At 35.1% G+C, this 14,165-nt stretch overlaps 1 pseudogene; it reads left to right on the top strand.

Moving 5' to 3' along the window:
* Positions 1-12,094: 12,094 nt before the first annotated feature.
* On the top strand, positions 12,095-12,996 carry LOC149550826 (18S ribosomal RNA; annotated as a pseudogene; the record flags this gene model as incomplete).
* Between the last annotated feature and the right edge of the window lie 1,169 nt (positions 12,997-14,165).

The following is a 14,165-nucleotide window of genomic DNA, read 5'->3' as shown; positions in this document are numbered from 1 at the left end:
CTTGCATGTAAAAAGTTCATCACATTCAACTTCACAACTTCAAAAATGATCCTAAAGTGTGAACACTTCTACATCAACACCATAAAGTTATAACAATTCATCCATAAAGTAATGCAACCTGAAATTCCATTTAGTGAATTTTGGATAGGGGCAAGACCTCCATTTTACCTCTTAGATACTCAAAAGTATCCTTAGGTAGTGACTTTATAAATATGTGAACAATTTGTTCCTTATACTTCACATATTAAGGCCTTACTCTCTTCTCTTATACTCACTCCCTCAAGTAATGATACTTGATTGATATGAGCTTTGTTTTTGCATGCATCACTAGGTTTTTTGAAATATTTATGACACTTGTATTATCACAATAAATAGTGAAAGGATTAGTTACCTCTTCTTGCATTCCTTCTAAGAATTGTTTAATCCATACAATATTTGAACAATTGATTGTAGTAGCAACATATTCAACTTCAACAATAGATTGTGAAATGCAGTTTTGTGTCTTGCTTATCCATGTAATCAATCTTTCTCCTGAAATGAAAGCTCCAAAACTTGTTCTTTTTCTATCATCAACATTACTAGCCCAATCAACACCAGTATAGACTTTAAGATTAAAGTCATCCCCTTATTTATACCATAGGCCATAATTTTTAGTTCCTTTAAGATATATGAATATCCTTTTCACAACAGTCATAGGTGTCTCTCTTGAATTGAATAAAAACCTTGCAATGATTCCAACAACTAGGGAAATATCTAGTCTACTATTTAAAACATATTGTAGCTTTCCAACCATTGATATGTATAGTGTTTGATCAACCTCACCAATAGTATCTTCTTTTGATAATTTCACTCTAGTCACCATAGGTGTATTGATTGGGTTAGACTCATGTGTCCTAAATGTCTTTAAGATTTCCTTTACATACTTAGATTGAGTGACATATATACCTTTCATTATTTGATGAACTTGTAATCCAATGATTTTTTTAATTTCACTAAACATTGACATCTCAAATTCACTACTCATTGTTGGAATTACAATAGGAAAGGTAAATTATGAGAAGGGGTGATGAATCAATAGTTTAAAATTTTAACCCATAAAATATTCACCACACATCCATCTCACATATTCAATAAGTAAACTGAAATACCATGTAAAGCATGTACATCTCAAGCATGAACATCTAAAGCATGTAAATAAATAATCATTCACACATATATGACAGTAGATATGATTACCTAAAAACCCTCCAATGAGAAGGTAAAATTGGGGTGGGGATGATACCCACAAATCCTCATTACTACAGTAATAAAGTGTATCTAATGAAGGTTACAATGTTTTATCATGAAAGATGATCTATCCTGTGAAAGGTCTACCCTGTTAAAGGCTTACAAAGACTATTAGGTCTTATCCTGTTAAAGGATTTCAACACACCCTATTAAAAGTATGCCTTGTTAAAGGATTTCAACTCACAATAAAGTAAGCACCTTGTTAGAGGATTTCAATACAACCTATTAGGACTACTCTATTAAGAGATTTAACAGATTCATCTGTTGGAATGTCTTACAATTGATCTTGTGGTTAGCACTTTGTTGCTTGATGACATATCACCTCTAAATTGATGTATTCTTTGATCCTTCTTGATTAGATGTCTCTCTACTATTATTTGACCTTCCTCTATTCTCCTTTAACTAATTTTGCAATGCAATTTTAGATCATAATACCTTGGTCATCATTAATGTCATGGTTTGTGCATGCAAAACTCTCCTTGATCATTTATTCATTCCCCTTCTACTCTCATAGAAAGTTAGGGTCTGTCCTCCTTAAAAAGACCTAGATGACTTAGGGTTAGGTATGAATCAACAACTATGATTCATCCATTTTTCCACTTAAACCTTTCCTTTGCCTAATTGGATGCATGTAATGCATAGCAATTCAAACATAAGATTCATCCTTATCACCAAAATATTGTAATTCAATGTGTAAATTGGCTCCAAAATGGTTTATATAGTAGTTTTTGCCAATACAAAAAACTATGACAAAACTATGTTACTTGATATCTATAGCCCCCGATGCTCAGTATATATTGATTTCAATACTATGACTCGGCATGCACTGCTTGCTCAGCTCTTGAGTGACTTGACATATACTGTCTACTCAGCACTTGAGTGACTTGACACTCACTGTTGACTCGACATGTTCTAACTTATACATGTTGTGCTCAACATATACTACTTGTTCGATGTGAACTAAGTAAATGACTTAAGTGTATAGACACTCACTTGTGCAAACCAATCTGAGATCAAAAATCTCCCCCTTTGACATGAGTGTCAAAAACACTTGGTCATACATTAATACTTTTATTCTTACAAGCATAACATAACTCTTATTCAACTTTTATACAAAATATAAAATTTTTGCACCAACTTATACCTCAAATTCTTATAAATCTTATAACTCCCCCTGAGTTGTTTGATCTGTTCTATACTCAAATTCTTACTCTTGCTAAGTAGATGTGCCTCAACTAATATTCTTTTACTTGCTTTTTGTTCTTTACTTTCTCTCCCATGCTCGCTCCCCCATGCTCTTACTTCCCCATAGCTTTTTTTCTATTGACATTGATGTTAATGGGTTATACACTAATAGTGTGTTTGTCCAAGAAAGATTTATGGACCTCAAGAATAATCTTAAGAGCGACATCTCAATTGTCACAAGCTACCTCCAAAGATTTAATTTGGATGGCCAAATCGGCAACAAGGTGAACTAGGCCATATAATGTAGAAAGATTGGGGTCTTTCTTCATAAGAGTTTCTGCATATCCTAACTCCTTGTGAAAAATCTCCATGTGAGGAGTCAATTTAGTCTAGATGCTTATCAGTTTGGCCCTTATGTTGGTTTCATCTGTAGATAGTGCTGCTAACTAACTCTGGGTTTACAATAGGGTCTTGAAGTGTTTCTCACTTTGAGCTGGAGTCGTGGGAAATTTAGCTCAGGATGATTACATTTGACTCTCCAAGCTTAGGATGTGATTCCTTATTTCTTGTGTGAAGAGTGTGCAATTACACAATTTGGTGTACAAAGAGAAAATGTCCTCAAGTACCTTCTTCACACTGTCTGTCTTAGTTGCCAATGAAACTTGTGTAAGTGTTATATCATTTGATATCTTCTCATTCACTTTATGTTGAAACATTTTCTCAAACCATAATAAGAACTTTGCATTAGCATCAAGGTCTGCATCACTTACCTTTTCCACTATGTTGGTCAATTGTTCAAGAATTGGGTTGGTTTCATCTAGAATAGGCAGAATGAATGCATCTAAGAAGATTTCTTTTATTTCAAGCAAAGCTTGCTTCTGCCTATGCTCCCTTCTGAGCAGTTCTTGATGTTTCTTTCTTGCCAAGGCTTCTTAAAGTATAACCATATGTTCAATTGTTATTATGGCATAATCATATTTTGGAAAAATAATTTCTTCATCTAGGATTACATCTCCATATGTTATTACCTCTCCTTCCTTTGATGAACTTGGACTCAGCACTGAGAATTGCAAAGGTGTTGCATCTGTGCTTGAACTTTGAAGAGTGTGACTGGAAGGAGTTCTAGATACTGGTAGTTTACCAATTTTTGAATTGCTTCTTGCTCCTTAATCTTGGGTGTCAACTTAGTCTCTTTAGGATTTTCCATTTCAACCTCATTTCTTTGAACTGCACCTTGAACTTGTGTTGGAGGTACAAATGAATCTATCTGACCTATTTGATTCTATGTCTCCACCTTATCTTCTCCAATTGTATCAACCTTTTCTAGTGCAACTTTTGGTACATTTGTGACTTGAGGGGTGATGGTAGGTGGTTCTTGTGTTTGTACCTCCTCCCTTGTAGGTTTGGTCACTAATTTCTAAAGTTCATCTACACTCACCAATAGAGGGTTGTTACACAATTTAGCTTGTAGTGTAGATTGATCAAGTATCTTTTTCAAGTAGTCCTCTGATAAGGGATTGATGTTCTAAACAATGAGATCAGAAACATCTTTTATTATGAAAATTTCAATAATTACACTTGTTATTTGTGGAGGGCTGACATTCAACAATTGTGTATTCTGTACACTTTGTTCCTATTGCTACTTTGTCTCAGCTATTACCTGGTCAATTACATTCATTTCAGAACCTCCCTCAACTGTGCCTTCATTATTATCATCATCTTCATCATCTTTAACCTCAGTAGGCTCTTGTTGTCCTACTTTGACTGCAGCTAGCCCATATGTAATTTTCCACATTTGTGTGGTCTTCTTTACAACATCTTCATGTGCCGAGTGGTTTTTAGATGCCAAATGAAGATCAGATACCAAGTGAAGTGTAAGTGCCAAGCAACATAAGGTGCTGAGTGTTAACAAGTGTCGAGCAACATAAGGTGCCGAGTGTTAACAAGTGCCGAGCAACATAAGGTTTCGAGTGATACAGTTTTGTTTAGGTGCCGAGCTATCCAGGAAACAGCATGTGCCGAGTATCAACAATACTTCAAGAGCTGAGTAACTCAGATTATCAACATAAGAGTTTGTAATTGCACAAACTATGATGCAAACAGTTTTTACAGCCGACATAAGGTAAATCTCGAAGGATTTAATGATGAGATCAAATCTTTTATTTTTCCTATGCAATCTACATGCAACCAATAAGAAAAATGATGAAGGCACACAACCAATAGAAGAAGTGCAAATAATAAGCGAAAAATAAAGATTGAATATGGATCATAGATCCATACCTAACCCTAAATCCTCAAATGTCTTTATAAGGAAGATGAAATTTCATTGTAAATGAATGAGTGGACATACAAGGGTGCACAAGAAAATTTTATTTTCAGAAGCAAGGGTTATCTGATCACAAAGGATCAAGATCAGAGAAAGCGGAAAAGGTGCCTGCATTCAGCAATCAAGGATTGTAATCTATCAGGTTCATTATACCTAATACTTTCTAGCAATTGTATTAGAATGAAAATCCTATGGTGATAGGTTAGCTTAACAACTATTTCGTAGATCCTTTAATTAGGTGATTAAATCCTTTAACAAGGTGACACTTCATGTAAAGTGTTTGAAAAGCCTCTAACCAGGTCACTATTAATACAGTGTAAAGCCCTTAATAGGGCAGACCATCAGAAGTGGTTGAACAATATTGCTGCAGTAATTTTTGTGGGTATCATCCCCACCCCAGTTTTACCTTCTTATTCCTAGAGGGTTTTTGGGTTACCAAATTCTAGTGTTATGAGTTGTTGATGCATGTGTTTAGTTTCATGTTTACTTGATGTATTTACATACATGCAATTTACTTTCAGTTAAAAGTTTTATTGGCTAAAGTGCGATACTTCTGATTCACCCCAGTTTTACCTTCTTATTCCTAGAGGGTTTCTGGGTTACCAAATTCTAGTGTTATGAGTTGTTGATGCATGTGTTTAGTTTCATGTTTACTTGATGTATTTACATACATGCAATTTACTTTCAGTTAAAAGTTTTATTGGCTAAAGTGTTATCTCAATGTCCTTGACATTCAATTCATAGTTGGCATTCATCATTTGATTCAAAGTATCCAATTGCATATTAGCAATCCTAGTTACCTCTAATGATTTCTCTTCCAATCTTTTGATCAAAAATCTTTTGTCATCTTCAATCATGGCTTTGTCTCCCACTACTTTCTTTTTCTATTTGGTCAGCTCACATAGCAATATGGTTTGTGATTCTTGCTCTAACTTGAGATTTCTGATTTCTTCAGCTTGGGCTTTGTTCTTTTCCATTAAATCTACAATTGCTGCATCAAATTCATTTGAGTCTCCATTTGCAAATAGCTTAGTGTCCATTTCTCTGTATTGTGTGTCATTCTCCTCAATGGTGATTTCTTTCCTTCTCTTCAATGATTTCTTTAGATCATCTCTTACTTCATTCAATTGATGTAGAATGCATTGTATTTAAATTCCCTAATTCTCAATGATATTTCCCAACTTGTAGACTTTCACTTCCAAGATCTTTCCTCAAAGTTGTAAAGCTTCTCTTTTAGAGAAGTAGGCTCTAATACCAATTGTTGGAATTATAATAGGAAATGTAAACTTCTTTGGGGAGGGGGGGTCGGTGGGGGGGCGGTTGGTGAATCAGTAGTTCAAACTTTTAACCCATAAAATATTCACTACACATCCATCTCACATATTCAATAAATAAATTGAAATACCATGTAAAGAATGTACATATAAAGCATGTAAACAAATAAGCATTCACACATATATGACACCAGATATGATTACCCAAAAACCCTCCAATGAGAAGGTAAAACTAGGGTGGGTATGACACCCACAAATCTTCACTACTGCAGTAATAAAGTGTATTCAATGAAGGTTACTGTTAGGATAAACCACGTACAAAAATAAAAACTACATGCAAATATAACCAATAACAGAAAATAATATAGATCACATAGAAATGAACACAAGGCACCAAGATTTAACGTGGTTCACCCAATCCTTGGGCTACGTCCACCAAATAGCAAGTTCGATCTTATTACAATCTAGTGATTACAACCTGATTACAATCCGTAATCCCTTACAGCTCAATACCACCACAAGAACCAATTTTGCATCACAATATAAATGAAAAATACCCAACCCTAAACCCTTTTATACAAGTACTAAACCGTTTTAGGGTTATAACATGTCGGCCATAATTAGCCATAACTTTAGTGGCAAATCTATGAATGGCTAATAGTACCAAAAAAAAAATTTTAGGGCGATGCCCCGAACCCCACTAATTATGAAGTATGTACAGTACTTTCCTGATCAATCACCACAATCTAATAGTTACAATGTTTTATCATGAAACATGATCTACCCTGTGAAAGGTCTGCCCTACTAAAGGCTTACAAAGATTGTTAGGTCTTACCCTATTAAAGGATTTCAACACCTTGTTAAAAGTGTGCCTTGTTAAAGGACTTTAACTCATAATAAAATAAGCACCTTGTTAGAGGATTTCAATATAGCCTATTAGGACTACTCTGTTAAGAGATTTAACTGATTCACTTGTTAGAATGTTTGAGCATTGATCTTGTGATTAGCACTTTGTTTCTTGATGACAAATCACCTCTAAACTAATGTATTTTTTGGTCCTTCTTGATTAGATGTCTCTCTGTTGTTCACTATTTCCTTCTCTATTCTCCTTTAACTGATTCTGCAATGCAATTTCAGATCATAATACCTTGTGCACCATGAATTTCATAGTTTGTGCATTCATCATTCATCATTCATTTGTTCCTCCTTGATCATTCATTCATTCCCCTTCTACGCTCATAGAAAGTTAGGGTTTTTCCTCCTTAAAAAGGCCTAGGTGACTTAGGGTTAGGTATGAATCAATGGTTGTGATTCATCCATTTTACCACTTAAAGCTTCCCTCACTTCATTTGATGCATGTAATGCATAGGGATTCCAACTTAAGATTTTTCCTTATCACCAAAATATCATAATTCAATTTGTAAGTCAACTAAAAAATAGTCTATCTACTAGTTTGTGTCAATACAAACAACTATGACAAAATTATGTTACTCGGCATATGCAGTCCCTGATGCTCGACATATATTGATTTCAATACTATGACTCAACATCTAAATGACTCGGCATGCACTACTTGCTTGACTCCTAAATCATTTTGCATACACTTTCTTCTTGGCACATGAGTGACTTGGCACTCACTTTTAACTCGACATGCTTTAACTTATACATGTTGTGCTCAACATATACTACTCGTTCAGAATGAACTAAATAAATGACTTAAGTGTATAGACACTCACTTGTCGAAACCAATCCGAGATCAAAACTAATTTGTTCAAAAAATGTCTTACTCAACTTATTATTTCCACCAAATATTATGTCATCAACAAATATTTCAGCAATCAACACCATATCTTCATATTCATTATTCAAATATAGATTACTATTTCACTTGTTCTAGCAAGTCCAATCCTAATCAAATAAGAGTGTAATATTTCATACCGTAGGGGCTTGCTTTAATCCATATTATACTTTGCTCAACTTACAAACCATGTTCTTCTTTTTTAGGTTCAACGAATCCTTTAGGTTGTTCAATGTAGACTTCATCTTTAAGTATCCCATTTAGAAATACATATTTTACATCTATTTGATAGACTTTTATGAACTTCTCATATGTAGCATAAGCCAACAATGTTATTAATCCTTCCAATCTTGTCATAGGTGCAAAATTTTCACCATAATCAGTTCCTTCTTCTTGTGCATATCCTTTGCAAACTAATCTTTCCTTGTTCCTTACCACTTCTCCATTCTTATTCAACTTGTTTCTAAAAATCCACTTGGTTCCAATCACATTTTTGTTAGCAAATCTCGTACTAGTGCCCAAGTATTTTTCTTCTCAATTTGATAAATATCCTCATTCATAGCATTAACCCAACATTCATCATCCAATCTAGTTTTTACTATTCTTGGTTCAAAATCAACTATTAAACATTTACCTTCTATTATCTTGCTACTTATTTGCACCCCAACACTTCTATCTCCAATTATTTGTTTAGATGAATGGCCAAATTATATTTTTATCTACCCAGATGACAACAAGGAAAGAGATGGTTACACAGGTGCGTGCTTGACGTCCCTAATTTCATCATGGATCCACTCTCCACCCTAAGTTTTGTTAACCTCATAATGGTTTTTGACACTTGAGTGCCAACACACTTAATCACATTCCAAATTGGAGCCGAGTACACCATGCATGCCGAGTCACAACAAATGCCGAGTTAGGAAAGACTTCAGGTGCCAAGTAGTTTTTAGATGCCAAGTAAAGATCAGATACCGAGTGAAGTGTAAGTGCCGAGCAACATAAGGTGCCGAGTGTTAACAAGTGTCGAGCAACATAAGGTGCCGAGTGAACACAAGTGCCGAGCAACATAAGGTGCCGAGTGATACAGTTTTGTTTAGGTGCTGAGCTATCCAGGAAACAACATGTGCCAAGTATCAACAATACTTCAAGAGCTGAGTAACTCAGATTATCAGCATAAGAGTTTGTAATTGCACAAACTATGATGCAAACAGTTTTTACAGCTGACATAAGGTAAATCTCGAAGGATTTAATGATGAGATCGAATCTTTTATTTTTCCTATGCAATCTACATGCAGCCAATAAGAAAAATGATGAAGGCACGCAACCAATAGAAGAAGTGCAAATAATAAGTGAAAAATAAAGATTGAATATGGATCATAGATCCATACCTAACCCTAAATCCTCAAATGTCTTTATAAGGAAGACGAAATTTCATTGTAAATGAATGAGTGGACATACAAGGGTGCACAAGAAAAATTTATACCATGATTGAGTCTTTACAACTATTATCTTAATGTGTCATTCCTTGAGTCCAATTTTTTGATTTGGTAAACCCTCATGTTGTTGTGACTTCTAGAAACCCTACTCTTTTGCACAAATAACTTGATGCTTGCTTTCTACTCCTTTCCAATTTTTAATTACTAACAATGTGAGAAGTTATTTTTATGCCATTTTCCATTTCGCATTGGTTGGGTATTGTCATTGCCTTGGGTAACTATTTATTACAAACATTTTCCCTCTTCTCAAAATATTCATGATGGAAAATATATAATCTATTACCGGTTGTAACTTCATAGTCACCATGCTTTTCTCTTGCTCCAGCTATACGAGTTTGAATATTTTTTCCTCTTACAAAGTTTGCTGCATTTCATGTTGGCTCTTACCTCAAACTTGAAGACCTTCATTTTCCTTTTCACTAAAACTACATAGTGCTCAATTTATACTTGGAATTGCTACATATCTCAACTATAGTAGATTACTGAGTCTAAACCTGTCTTATACGTAAGTTTTTGTGATGCACACCTATAGAAAATCCCATTACATTTTTTCCTTTGACTGTTGAATCTTCTCCAGAATTGAAATTGTGAATCTAAAGTTGTCATGAACTATGAAACAAAATTTTCCTTATGCAATTTACTTTTAGACATGCAATCATTAGTTCTTTCCATGAAATGAGTGTTACATACTTCATGCCACTCTACAATGTTTGGTATAGAAAATGATTGAACAAACAACTATAGAGTTTGTTCCAACTTCCTCAAAGTGTACTACTAACACCCGATAGTCCAACTTGTGAACAAATATATTTCCAGTTTGTCTCCATAGAGCTGTAGATTAATTGTCAATACATGAAAACATTACTGTTGACCTGTAATTGTTGATGATTGCTCTTAAATCTGATTTTGATATTTACTATTTCTACTCAAATAAGATCATGATTGAATAACATAAGTGCAGAGGTATGTTGTTATTGGAAATCAGTCATTGCTTAGATCAAAAAGATCTAACCTTTTTCCTTTTCTTATTTTTTTGTAGGTCATGAAAAATGTGGAGGCACATTTGACACACACAGGCAAAGAGGACAAAGGTCTACATCATCCATTCAAGACCAGGCAATTGTTGGCTTCCATTCCCTTTATACATATGCATTTATGTTATTACTTTACTCCTCTCTATTTGCATAGGAATAGTAAAGACCACTCTCATGGTCTTGTGTGGGAAAACATTTACATTTAGCCTTTCATTTCATTTCAACTTTGTAAATACTAGTTGTATATCTCAATGTGTAATAATACAAAGAGAATTTATGCTATTCTCATTTTGTTCTGAATGAAATATGTTTTTAAAGTAACATATTATCATATTACTGATTATAAGTAATATGTACCTTATTTCCACCTGTTCAATGTTTAGAATTGAATTTTTGACATGAGTCAAAAATCAGTAACAATACTCTTTGTTCAGCTTCCCTCTAGCTCAAGTGTTCGATGATGCATTGTATGGACAAAAAGAAAAGCCCAAGGCATTTCATCTCTCTTCAGATGTAAATTTTGGGAAGTGCTTGTCAAAGTATGGCCATTTGTATGGGGTGCACCAAAAAGCATGTAGGGGGCATATTCTTGGGAAATGGATGTCTCTAAGTGTCCTTACTTGGTCACATGTACAGTGCACATCTTTGCATTGTGACTCTACTACGAGCATTTGTGATTTGAATGGTTTTGGGGAATAGGTTTTGTACGAGATATTCTTCTTAGGCTCTTGTGAACCAAGTGCTCATCTTTGCAATGGTCTGACAAGTGTAGGCCCAATGTGTTTGTCTAGAGGAAGAAATCACATAAATTATTTTTGCCAAGATGTGGGGTGCTCATGAGTGGTTCACTCACACTGAAGTTCTTTAGTATGTGCATGTGATTGAAGCTTGTTTGTCGATGCTAGTGTGAATTTTCTCCAATAGGAACTTTTTTGTGCCTATTTTGGCAGTTCATGTGTCGTGGGGAATGGTTAGCAAAGTTGCGTTGGGAAAGGAGATATCTTCTAGAGGTTGAGACATGTCTATGTATGTGGGTGGGCTTTCGTCACCTGAATGTGCGTAGGGGGTGATACAAATGATGCCCTTGAGTGGCCTTATAATTGAGGTGGTTGTGTGCATAGTGATGTCCCTGTCAATTGCATGCCTTGTAACTAGCCATGTTTTGACTTGCATGGTTCTTCTTGTTTAGCATGATGGTCTTCGTTGACACTTTGGAAACTAGCTCTTCATCATGGGAAAATGTTTTTTGTGATCGAGAAGGTCTTTGTCTATATGGGTGCACCTCAACAAGCGTATAGGAGGCATATTCCTAGGAAATGGATGTCTCTAAGTGGCCTTACAATTGAGGTGGCTACATGCATGGTGCATCTTGTACAGACTAAGACTTCTTTTCAAGTAGTGGTGACATTGAGCTTGAGGGTAAAGGGTTCCATACAAGATGTTCTTCCTAGGTGCCTGTGAACCAAGGCTCCCTGTTGGTCCTCTCTGGTCAACAATGGGGCACTTTCTCTTGTATGAAATCTTTGAGCATTGTGAGTCTCGCTTGTGTGCTAATATATTTCCCTCTTGTTTTTTTTTTGGGGGATTATGTTTGGATGCATGACGAAGCAAATGCAAAAAAATTAGTTTTCCATCACAGCAGGCATCCCTTGGCTATAGCAAGTCTTAGGGGTCCCGTCATTGTTAGAAGCTAGTTGGTCAATCTTACTAGTAGTCATATGCTTGTCTCAAAGATTATGCCATGCATGTCTAAGTATGAACTATTTTAGACTATGAAACTACAAATGACTCATTAAATCAGTTACAGTTTCTTTGATGGTACTTTGCTACTCAGATAACTGTAGTAATTCTAGATCTAATACATGCACCAAATCTTGACTCTTGAAAGGGATAAATTTATTAGATAAAAGGCTAGCATGCGCTCGCCTACTATTCTGGTGATTCATGATAACTCGACGGATCACACAACCTTTGTGTTGGCGATGGTTCATTCAAAGTTCTGCCATATCAACTTTCAGTGGTAGGATAGAGGCCTACCATGGTGGTGATGGGTGATGGAGAATTAGGGTTTTAATATAGAGAGGGAGCCTGAGAAATGGCTACCACATCCAAGGAAGGCAACAGGCACACAAATTACCCAATCCTAACACGGGGAGGTAGTGACAATAAATAACAATACTAGGCTCATCAAGTCTAGTAATTGGAATGAGTACAATCTAAATCCCTTAATGAGGATCCATTGGAGGGTAAGTTTGGTGCTAGTAGCTATGGTAATTCCAGCTCCAATAGCATATATTCAAATTTATTTAGTTAAAAAGCTTATAGTTGGACCTTGGGTCATCATGGTCGGTCTACCTTCTTGGTGTGCACTAGCCCTCATGTCCCTTCTACCAGTGGCATGTTCCTGGCCTTAATTGGATGGGTCACAATTCCAATGCCATTACTTTGAAAAAATTAGAGTGCTCAAAGCAAGCCTATGCTCTAAATACATTAGCATGGAATAACATGATAGGAGTATGGTCCTGTTTCATTGGCCTTCAGGACCAGAGTAATGATTCAAGTTCACATATTTGGCTAATATAGGTTCAAGCCTCTGATTCTCAACATTTCCTTCACTTATTAGTGCTTCATCTTCCTACTTAGGTTGTACTATCTGGTGCTTAGGTATAACTATGTGAGACACAAGTTTCCTTATCTAGTTATCAGTAGCTCTGTACTATAAGTTGGGTAGAGTATTAGGTGCCTCTTCATAGACAAATAAATTTGTTGTGATCTTCAAGTTCTTTCTTTCTTTCAACATCATTCCTCTTTGCAAACTCATCAAATCTTACGTTTTTACTTTCAGTCATCTTGTTGGTAGCCTTGTTCAAACATTTGTAAGATTTATTCTTACATGAATAAACCAAGAATATTCTTTCATCTCCTTTCACATCAAGTCTATTCCTTGTATCTTTGTAAATGTAACACCTACTTCCAAAGATTTTTAAATAACTTACATTTGGTGTATGACCACACCACAATTCATAGGGTGTCTTGTTTGTTACTTTCTTCGATTGAACTTGGTTGAGAGTGTTTACAATACTACTAATTGCTTATCTCCAAAATATTCAAGAGACCTCTTTCTCAATCGTTAAAGTCCTTGTACAATCCATGATAGATCTATTTATCCTTTTAGCAATACCATTATGTTGTGGTGTCCTCAATCTAGACAACTATCTTTTAATTCCATTCTTAGAACAAAAAATGGTGAATTCAACAGACATAAATCACCATCTCTATTAGATCTTAAACATTTCAAATATTTACTAGTTTCCTTTTCAACTCTAGCTTTATACCATTTGAACATATCAAAGGCATATGATTTCACTTTCATGAACATTAGAGTCATTATCCTTGATTAATCATCCATAAACAATATAAAGTATCCATCACCATAGTAACTATCAAAAAAAAATGGACCACATTAATCAATATGTACCAGTTCTAGAATATCATTTGAAGTGTGTTCCTTGCTAGAAAAACTTGACTTTGTCATCTTACTGAGTTGACATTCCTTGCACATAGAATTCTCTAATTTTTTAATATTCGATAAGCCTCTTACTCTTTTCTTTTTATTGATTTTCACCATATCCTCAAAGTTTACATGATACAAACTTTTATGCCATAACCATATTGTCAACTCTAGAAAATAAGAATGTCTCAACTGTAGGATCAAGGTAGAATAAGTTACATTTTTTTTGCATTCCTATTCCAATCAGATTTCCC

The sequence above is a fragment of the Cupressus sempervirens genome, chromosome 6 (genome assembly GCF_028749045.1).
Source record: "Cupressus sempervirens isolate cs-2001-9-10 chromosome 6, ASM2874904v1, whole genome shotgun sequence".
Taxonomy (NCBI): Eukaryota; Viridiplantae; Streptophyta; class Pinopsida; order Cupressales; family Cupressaceae; genus Cupressus; species Cupressus sempervirens.
Note: the sequence above shows the minus strand (reverse complement) of the source record. Positions and strands in the feature narration are given on the sequence as shown.